Source organism: Mus caroli, chromosome 13 (genome assembly GCF_900094665.2).
Source record: "Mus caroli chromosome 13, CAROLI_EIJ_v1.1, whole genome shotgun sequence".
Classification (NCBI taxonomy): Eukaryota; Metazoa; Chordata; class Mammalia; order Rodentia; family Muridae; genus Mus; species Mus caroli.
The window spans coordinates 95,179,345-95,189,829 of NC_034582.1; the positions used below are offsets into that span (position 1 = coordinate 95,179,345).

General features: G+C 40.7%; 1 long non-coding RNA gene across 2 annotated transcripts in view; it reads left to right on the forward strand.

Moving 5' to 3' along the window:
• Positions 1–10,485, forward strand: part of LOC110308674 — a 41,413-nt gene that overhangs the window by 15,265 nt on the left and 15,663 nt on the right. Inside the window, exon 3 of one of the 2 annotated variants that reach the window (XR_002379595.1) lies at positions 2,446–2,576. The exons of the other annotated variant lie outside the window; for it this stretch is intronic. This is a non-coding gene — a long non-coding RNA (uncharacterized LOC110308674). Of the gene's footprint in view, positions 1–2,445; positions 2,577–10,485 lie in introns of those variants that run through there. 2 annotated transcript variants of the gene reach the window in all.

A 10,485-nucleotide genomic window follows, 5' to 3' on the forward strand; every position in this document is an offset into this window, starting at 1 on the left:
TCTCTCTATATATATATATATATATATATATATATATATATATATATATATATATCCTGGAGGAAGGGGAAAGGGGAAAGGGCCTCCAGTGACTACTTCATTGTCCCTGAGCCAAGAGCCCCTTGTATGTTCTCCTAAGCCTGCACTCCTATTGTAAGACACTCTTTAGGGACTACATCTTCTGAGACCCCTCCTATAAGTAATCATAACTATTATCATGTAATGTCTACAAGACACACTCTGTGTTTCAAATCCATTGAACTTGATGTTGCAGAGGATACAAATAATCCCACATACTCGGAGCCTGAGGCAGGATGACCGCAAGTTCAAGACCAGTCTGGCCAATGTAGAAAGACCCTGCCTGAAGAGGCAAACAACAACAATAAAATGGCCATTAAAATCTGTAGAGGAAGAAGAGTTGTAAAATTTTGGGGTGCAGTCAGGACTACTTGGGGGGACCTTTCACCAAAACATAGACCTTTTCTAAATCACTAAAGAAGAGGAATAATAATGTGTGAGCTCTTTGGGCTGTGTGTGAAAAAAAAAAACCCTGAAAATCATTGTCCAATGCTGTAGAACCAGCAATCATGACCCAGACTCCTGACTATAGAGCTTTTCTTGCAGGATACCTTTGAGAAAAGGTTTTTATTAAAAGAGGGGAAATGGGTGGAAAGGGAGATAGAGACCGGACATTCCAGAGATAGGAATGACTAACACTGGATGTGGGATACAAGCCTTTGGGAGGCAAGACCATGTGATTTGTGTAGCTTGAGTAAGAGAAATTACAAGTGAATGAGCCTGGAAAGGCCATTTAAGGGGAATGCCAGTGTGCCTTGCAAAGGCAGAGCCTCCAGGCCTCCCTTAACCCAACCTTCCTGCCTTTGGATAAACACAAAGATCTACTTTCCTTATTGCTTGAAATATCAAAATATTGTATTTTGTTTTAAAAAAGTAATAACATCAATGGAAATTTCTAGAATATGATTTTCAGATCCCATTTTTCAGTGTTGTTGGTTATTTCCTATCTTTACTGTCTTGGGATAGCGCCTTTAGCTAGGAGGTAAGAGAGAGGTTATCACACCTCTATGTAAGAAGTGAGGAAGCAAAGGGGACAGATATAAGAGCTGTTTCAGAGGAGGAATAGACATAGGCTCTCACAGTGAACTATTGGATGTCCAAGCTGCCTTGACTATGGAAGAATGTATTTTGAATGGGACACTGTCCTTATCCAACCCTATACACAAAGATGTATTCTAAGTGCAAAGGAACCGAAGTGGGTGAGATTTAGGCCCAACAGATACTCTGCTATTCACATAAGGAGCTGTTTTATGTCGAAATGAGGGAATACACAATTTTCATCTATACTCCCTCAAAGGGACGAGGCTCTTCCCCAGATGGACATCGACTGTTATAACAACTTCTAATGATGGCTGGGTTCATGTTGTACACCACACACAGCTTGTGGGACTTTGGGTGTACTTCACCAAACCTTACAACTCTGTGAGGTTTCATGATCTTCATGGACTGATGGGGAGACAGAGGCATATAACGAGGGGGCCTGAGGTCTCATAGCAGATAGAGTTATCCTTTGAGAGTCTGTCTAGCATCAGTCAACCAGAAGGGGAGAAGAACAGAGCTGAGTGGTATAGTCCCTAGTAGAGGCAGGCCTTCTAGGCATCATTAGTATACCTATCCAAGCCCCATAGATCCACTACCTCTTAGTAACTCACTTAAATATTGAATCCATCCATGAATGAAGTCATAGATGCAGGCACCTCATGATCCAGTCATGGATTCCCTAAGAGCCCACCTTAGAACACTGCTTGTACGGGGGGATGCACTTTGAATCCATAAGCTCTTAATGTCAAAGCTATAACACTGCGGGGCGAAAGAGCATGCCTTTCGCTTTTATGATTCAGACACAAGAATTTTGAGCATCATTTAAACATTAATTTTCAAAGTTTAGCAACTTGGGTTGCAAGTGTAAAAGAAATGTTATAAATAGCATTTAAATACAAATTCTTTAAACACTAAAAACCAGTTTTTCTGTCCATTGGTATGCTATATCCAAGAAATAAATGTACCTTGCCTCCTATAGCAGCCTTTATTTAAACTGGATTATTGGGTCAGGGGGGACCTATATAATGCATTCTGGCCTTAAACTTAATAAATTCAATCGTTGAAAATTTAATAAACATTTATTTTAAAACCACTTTCAGATTATTTATAATAGGACTATAACCTAAATGTCTGCAGATAAATTTGCCCAAAATTCTTATGATACACTTGACTATTGTTAAACTCTATTCTTTGTGGTTTGGACCCTAAACCTAGATGTTAGGTCCCTGTTGTAATCTGATAATGATCAACCTCAGAACTGTTTTATATGACCCTAGAAACAGAAAGCATGAGAGACCCTGAGACAGTTGCAATTTGTTCTCACAGAACTGGCAAAGACTGAACATTCTATGGTAGAACAGTTTGCTCCCATGTAACTGACAGAGACCCGACACGTGATGGCACAATGAACCCATAGTTCTTTGAAGAAACAGCTAAAAAGAATGCACTCATCTGTGAGGGGCACAGGTATGTGAGCAATCACAGGGTTAACCATCACGCCATCGCTGAAAGTTTCCCAAGTCGGAAAAAGCAGAATAAAGTTCTGAATCACCCAAAATGAAGTCATATGAAACCCAGAATGCTTTACACATACTCAGTGATGCTTTCATTAGAAAGGAGGACTCAGGAGAGAACAGTCTACCAACAGGTCCAGTCGCATGGGCTTTGTGACTCTTAACTATGAATACATGATGGAAGGGAGTTNTTTTTTTTTTTTTTTTTTTTCTCACAAGGCCTTCTAATTCTTCAGTCCTCTGCGATGTTTTGGTTTCCCCGAAACAAAAGCATCTGGTTCTAGGTACCAGAAGAGCAAGAATGACAATTGCAAAGCTGCTGTCCCTCCCTTGCTGGACTCTTTCTTGTCTTTCATGCCAGGGGTCTCTTTCTATTTGCTTTCAGAGGCTGGATGTCTCAATGTCCTGTTGGGAAAGGGGGATAGATGAAGACACATTTGTATAGATTTGGAGGACAAAGATTGATGTGTATCCGTATCTTAAACATGATTCTGAGGGTATCATCTTGATCATCCTGAGGTTCCCAAGACATCTGCCAGTTCTTTGGGGGCAGATGGGATTGTCAATGTTGACTGTTCTTTCTTCCTCATGCTTTTGTAGAAATACCCATGAAATATCTTAAGGAAAAGGCCAGCTACTCTTTTTTCCATAGGCAAAGCAAATTTTCCCTTTGTGGGTGCTGAAGATGTCTGGGTACTTGCTGCAATAAGAGAGGCAGTAGAATTCATTGCATGCCCCTGCTTTGTAAACACTCAAGATTGCTGCTCTGTTTCATTGCTCATACACTGCATCTACGGGGAGCTCCGTGTCATCACTACAACCTTTGAGAATTCACTGCTGGTCAGTAAGAATCAAGTAGGCAAGGGAAAAGACAAGAAGGGGGAAGGGAGAGAGAGGAAGAGGGTTGGGGAAAAGGGAAGTAAGAAGGGAGAGGAGAAAAGAAAAGAGAAAAGAAAAGGGGAGATTTTAAAAATAAGTTTGCTCATTTGCCAGACATTACCTAAACAACCACAGATTTCCATAGATGGAAATAGTGGCTCCATTAGTTTCTTTTGTAAAAGCTTGATGGCCTGTCTGCTTCATCTCTGGTTGGGAGACCCTGGATCTAGTCCTCATGTACTCAGGATTCGCTGCCCAGAAGACGCATGAATATACTGCCCAAAGTAAGGATAAATTGGTGGATGACCCATTAGCTGCAAGGGGGAGTGAATACTTAAGAATTAAAGTTGAAGGGACAAGCACATGAGGCATTAAATGTAAACCTTTGCAAATGCATAGTGGTGGCATTAGATAAAAAATTCTCTACTGTTTCCACCAAGGTCCAGTGTCGAGAATGAATGGCGAAAGGACAAGTGGGAATCTAAGTACTCAGTGAGACCCAGCATTGAAGTCTGAGAAGTAAGGGACTGGCAGTTGATAACAAGCTGATTTCTGAAAGCTCAACCTGGGGTGTAGAAGAGGGGCTAAAACCAAACCAGTTGTGAAGCCTCAGATCCCTTCTGCATCACCTCTTTAGGACTCATCTGTCCTCTTTGCAAAAGTTGGGAATTCACAAGCATCACAACAGACCTTTGAAGATAGAGTGGGCAAAAGCCAGTCCCCTGGGATTTAGCATTTGATCATTTAATAAATATTTTCCATCTAGTATATGCCACTTTACTAACCTTGTGGACTGGAAAGAAAACACAACCCCCAGCCCTTAGTTTTAGAACTTACTTTAAAGCCTTATTAATTAGGGAGAATGTTGTGAGCATTTAAACAACTAAGGTACATGGTAATGAAAATGATAATACAAAAATTGTCATGGCTGGCAATGGAGGTTCAAATCTATACTTACACAAGTGAGAGAGTCAAGAAGATCACAACTCCAAGACCACCCTGGTCTACATAGTATGTTTGAGACCAATTAGGGGGTATGCAATGAGACCCTGTGTGAACAAAGCAAAACAAAACAATGACCGGAGACAATATGAGATCAAGCTCTTGAAGAATGGGGTTTATGAAGCCCTTTACTGCTTAGAACCATCACCTTCCTCATCCCAAGGATTATAGAGGTCAGAATCGTTCAACACAAGCCTGCTTAACTTGCCAAATGGACCGCTTCACCAAAATGGTCAATCAGGCTCTTTCCTAGAAATTTAAAAGTAAACGACTTTGGTTTGGATGGTTTCCTTTGTAAAAAAAAAAAAAAAAAAAGAGAGAGAGAGAGATGAGAACATCTGTAACAGTCATTTTCTACAATGAACAAGTAAAGACTGTTAGTTGCAGAGAAGAAAAAGGATGAGCCAAGTCAGTATGATGAAATGGAGACAAGCAGAGCAGAGAAGGGACTCTAGCTCCCTAATGGACTCCCTTCCTTGTTGGAGTCTCTCTGTTGCTCAGTTTTCTTCCTCCTTGAGGTCATGAGACACTTATATCTGTAATAGTTCACTTGGCATCTCACAGGCCTTTATTCCTTAAAATTCTGGGGATTCTGGATCCATGTTTGGGATGCTTTCCTAAGCTCCACCTCCCTGGCCATGAACATTACTATACATATGTATATATGATCTATATAGTATATACACATACTCCCATCAAAACCTTTTGGTCCTTCTAAATGTTCTTACTCTCTTCTTTCAGTCTCCAGAGATACTTCAAATAATTTTTCTTACATAAACATTTTGTTAAATAGGCATTCTCATCTTCATATCACAGATAAATTTAACTTGCCAAGCAATTATTTTACCCAACTCCATGTATCTACCAATAGCAGAGTTGTGATATGAACTACTGAGGCAGTGTGACTCCTAAATGCTTTCTCCTAATCACCAAGTGACCCCTTATCTCTTTCACTGTGGCCTACCACAAGAAGCACTTCACAGGATGATCTGTTTCCGGGGGTTGAGGAGACAGGAGGATCACTGAAACTTGTTTGGCATCTTGTTTTGCCCATGGCTACATCTAGCCTGCCACCAACTTCTCTAGGAATATTTCTTGACTCTTCCTCTTCATTCTACATGGATAAGGAAGCCTTGTGCTGTAAATGATAAGGGCATAAGCTATAAGGATCCCAAATCTCCAAATCATCACATGGTAGAAGAACTATGCAAGAGTTCCCGACCCTCAAAGAGTAAATGGGAAAGCAACATTGGTTAGGTTCAGCCATTGTAGTTTCAGCTTATTTGTTAGAAAAGATACCAATTTTCCTGCGTTGATCTACCAGCAGTGTTCCAAACCTTGGATATGCAGTGGTGGGAACCTATGATACTTGGGATGCATATAAAGAGCATTTTTTATAGCAGTTTGGTTCATGCTTATAGAGATGCAATTTGTTTTATTAATGACAGAGATTACTCTTGAGATATACCAAGCCCAGTGCCTCTGTGGCTACTAAGGGAATATTCCCACTAGGGTCTTTTCCATCATCGATGGAGAAGATTCTTTCTGTTGTTTCAGAGATTACTCCTTGACCTGTAGGGTCATCTCCTTCCTGTAAGGATAGAGACTTTGGTCAGTGCATTAGGGAATTAGGGAAATACAGCCCAGGAGAGGATGCTTAGAGGCCCAGATCCAATTTACACAGAAACTACATTCTTTATCATTGATAGCAACTAAAAAGGTTCTGTCTGTCTGTCTGTCTGTCTGTCTCTTGGGATATACTTTGTTCATTTTCACCAGTTCAAATGAGAAATCACTGTTGCCAATTTGACAAACTTCAAGTTTGGGAGAATAAAGGAAATCTTACCAAAGTGATTTGATTAAGAATAGGCCCTTTTTAAAAAATAGGTCCACTGATGGGTCAATGGAGTAAGACATATAGATTTACTCTATAGTTTCTTCATGCTCTAAAATCCAGACTGGGAGCTGATAAATTCCTATGGAGAAATCACAAAGACTATATAGGAAAAGTTTCTAAATTAATGTTAAGCTTATCATAGTTCAGAGGCCAAGGTTTATTTCAAAATTGAATCTATGGACTTGGGAAAATGAGTTTGCACACTTCTGAATGACCACAGCAATTTCCATAGGTCTTAGGAAATCCTCCTCATGTAAATTAATTTGGTGAATTTCCACTGCAAAAAGTTCTTTCATTGACCACAAGGACAGGACAGACACAAGGGTTCTAAAAGCCACACTTTTGTTATATGTCTACAATTTAAATTGAACGACCAAGGTTACTCACCGTGTCTTCAACACACATTGCCAGGGCACTGCTACATTAAAGCTGAAGGGTATGAGTGTGGCTGTTGTTTTATGATCTACTCAACTCATATTTCCTGAGTGTCTTGATGCACTGTGAGGACAAGATGACTGTCTACTGGGTGCTGGCGAAGTGTATTTCTAATATGCTACTATAGCTGCTACTAGAGTCAACTCCATTTTAATGCCCTGCAAGGATGAACTTCGAACCTGGCACACGGTAGGTGTTCAAAATGCTGTTGAAAGAAAATGTGAAGTCTGCAGTCTCTTCTGGGAGTAGGAATAGCAACACCACAGGTTTAACTTTAGCCTGTGTTGCCATGAAAAGAAGTCATTTTCTTACCTTTACAAGTAAAAAGAATCATCTTCAGAATTTCTCCATTCAGCCAGCATTCACGGGGTACCAGTGGGCAGTGGTTGTAGTTTCCTGTCCTCCAAAGAGACACGCATGCTCTGACCTCCATCTTCTAACAACAGCATACACTGCCCTCCCCACCCCGTTGCTTTGTTGACTTGGCTAGATGGGTAATTACACAGCTAAGCACCAATGCCTTTGAAAACATCTCCTTCCTTTCACTCTCAATTATTCCTAGAGGGGAGAGAGGGAGGTAGCTGGTTGGTAAGAATGTCAAGGCCATAACAACCCTGATTTACTTGAATACATGAAATGAAACAAAGTGTTAACCAACATCTCCTTTGAAATGGCATTGGGTCAGATTAGCTCAGAGGAGGGCATCCTGAGACGGAGAAGAACCATTAATCACTGTCTTCAACAATCCAAGTTGAATATCTTATTGTTTAATTATTTTTAATCTTTTGGAAATACAGAACCGCCCCCGGGTATTTTCTTTTCTCTGTCCCTCCTACAGAGCTGACTGCTCTGGGAGCTGAAGGCCTCCTGTGTATTCCTTGAACTGAATCCAAATTCATTACAGATCTACTGTAAAGTAGACATAGATGATGTGGCTGGTGGGGAGGGAGGGGGAGAGGAGAGGGAAGGAAAGCTACCATAATAGTAAGTAGCCAGGGCCAGTTTGAAAAGTTGAAAGGTGACCTTTGACTTTCGCATGACTCATAAAGCACTTTATGACTCCTATCCCATTAGCCAAGAATTCTCAAGCTCCACAAAAGGGCTTTTTTTTTTTTTTTAGCTGAAATACCATTTTAACTCAGCCTTACAGGGACTGCTTATTTGGTTTATGTGTTAAACAAGTCTTCATGTCTGACTACCTAGGAGTTAACCAGCTTGGTTCATTGTGTGTCTATTTGCCGTGCTATGTACTTTGTCCGGACATAGAATCAAGTGGGTGCTGAGAAGACCAGATGATTTACTTAAACACATGCTTAAGTGAAGACATGTTTGAGATAAGATAGCTCTGTGTGTGTGTGTGTGTGTGTGTGTGTGTGTGTGAGAGAGAGAGAGAGAGAGAGAGAGAGAGAGAGAGAGAGAGAGAGAGAGAGAGAGAGAGAGAGGGCATAAAGACCTAGACAAAAAGACACAGGCAAAGGGAGGAGGAGCAAAATATGTGACATGGAGACAGACAGAGACAGGGGAGAGAGAGAAGAGAAAAACTGAGATTTCCACTCACAAGACACCCAGAATTGCAAATTCTAATAAAGAAAACTATAAGAATCCCTAGAATGAAAGATTTGTGGGGCTAAACTTTCTGAAGCTGTTTCCCAAGACATCTTCCCTTTTACCAAAATTTATGTTTTATTTCCTGGGTGCATACAGTGTATCACGATCATATCCACCCTCCCTCCTTCACCCTCCAACTTCTTCCAAGACCCCCTCACCACATCTGCTAACCTAAAGTTCATCTTTTTTTTTCATTATTTAATTTTAGCCCACTGAGTCCATCTAGTGCTGCCCATATACCAATAGGAGTAGGGCCAGCTACTGGGTCATAGGGAACCTACTTAGCATAGGACTTTCTAATATGCTTGCAGCTTCAGTCTTTAACTTGTCCTGAGACTAACAGAGTTCTAGTCACTTGCCTTCTGGGGAAGGACACTAAACAACCACGGTGGCTTTTATAGGAAGCTCAGAAGCTCTGTGACCAAGTTGTCCGGACACTGAGCATGTATATGACCACAGACACTAGGCTTTTTCTTTCTACATTTGATATCTCTTCCTATGTCTTTTGAATTCTTTACTTGCTGAGCCACAAAACATGACTGGATCCTTTGGTTCATTGAATCATAAAGTCAGTTAAAAATAAAACTTGTCCCCAGTCTGCTTTTCACAGGCTTTGTCAGGTGCTGGGTGAAAGATTAAAAGTGGCTACAAGTTCTTCAATGTGCTCTTCAGTGAGAGATGAGCTCTTAGTCCCTCGGGATGTACTCTGTGTCTGCTTGACCAATGGACTTCAGTGAAAGTTAGTTATGCTAGTTACTATGGTAATTAGTGATGTGATAGTTACTTGGGATATGTTGTGGTTAGATCCTGGGTATGTGAATTTGAATGTGATGATATACAGAAACTCTTAGGACTGTGAGAAATGGGTAACATGGTGCACAAGAATCTACTATGCTCCTCTAGGCAGGCTTTACTTGGAAAACCTGCATATCTGCATATGATTCCTGTTCAAAGAACTTCCAAATCTACTGAAAATAGCAGGAGAACCAGGTGTGGGTTATCTCAGAAGTCAGAGGTTAAGGCTGGATGATAATAGCTTGGAGGTCAGCCTGGGCTACATAGTAAGGTCCTATTTCAAAAATCAAAAAGGCATGTACATATATGAAATATCATGATTCAACCAAATGTGGTCCAAAGAGCTGCAGCAGTAGTTCTTAGTCTTGTATATGAGCTCAAGGGAATGCCAAGTATTGAATACTGCAGAATCACTGGACCAGAGATTGTGACTCAGTGGATTTTTGATGGACTTGAAGGCTTAACAAGATCTCCAGGTTATTCTCAAGAACAGGACAGAGAAGGACATTAGCTATAGGGGCAGTGAATTTAGAGTTGCTACGACTTAGTCTCTACTCTTGTACAAGGTTCTTAAGGAAGAGTAGAAGTTTGTGCTCCATAACTCAGACTTCTGTTAACCTTGCATGTTGCAGTCAGTATAATGTAACACACATTAAAGGAGTTCACTAACCGAAAATACCTCTGCTTGAGGCCACCTACAATATCTTTCACCAGGCTTTGAAGGTTGAAACCATCATTTGAAAAGGATAGTGCAGCCATTAATGCATTAGAACAAATTTTATAAGGTTTTACTCTTCAAATTAATATATTTTATTAATGATATAGGTAGTCTTTTCACCTTAGAGGTGCTCAAACCTACTTTTTGTCTGATTAAATAAATACTTGCCTTGGGCACAGAAAGCACACAGACACTTAAAAAGATTCCAGTGAAACGCAGAGGAACTCTCCTGGGTAGAGAATGGCCACATGCTCCTGAGAAAGTGCTTGTCTATGCTCACAGGACTCTTAGCTAAATCCTTGTCTATGCTCACAGGACTCTTAGCACTGAAGGTGGGGAGTGAGGAGCACGGAGCAGATCAAACACAATACACACAGGGAGCTGCGGTGCATAATCAAAATTAACAACAAACCTAGAGAGAGTTACTGTGTGTTTGTACTTGAATGTGAAGTGATGTTGTTGAGACTTAGAGTGGTTCAGGAGTGCAGTGTGTGTGTGTGTGTGTGTGTGTGTGTGTG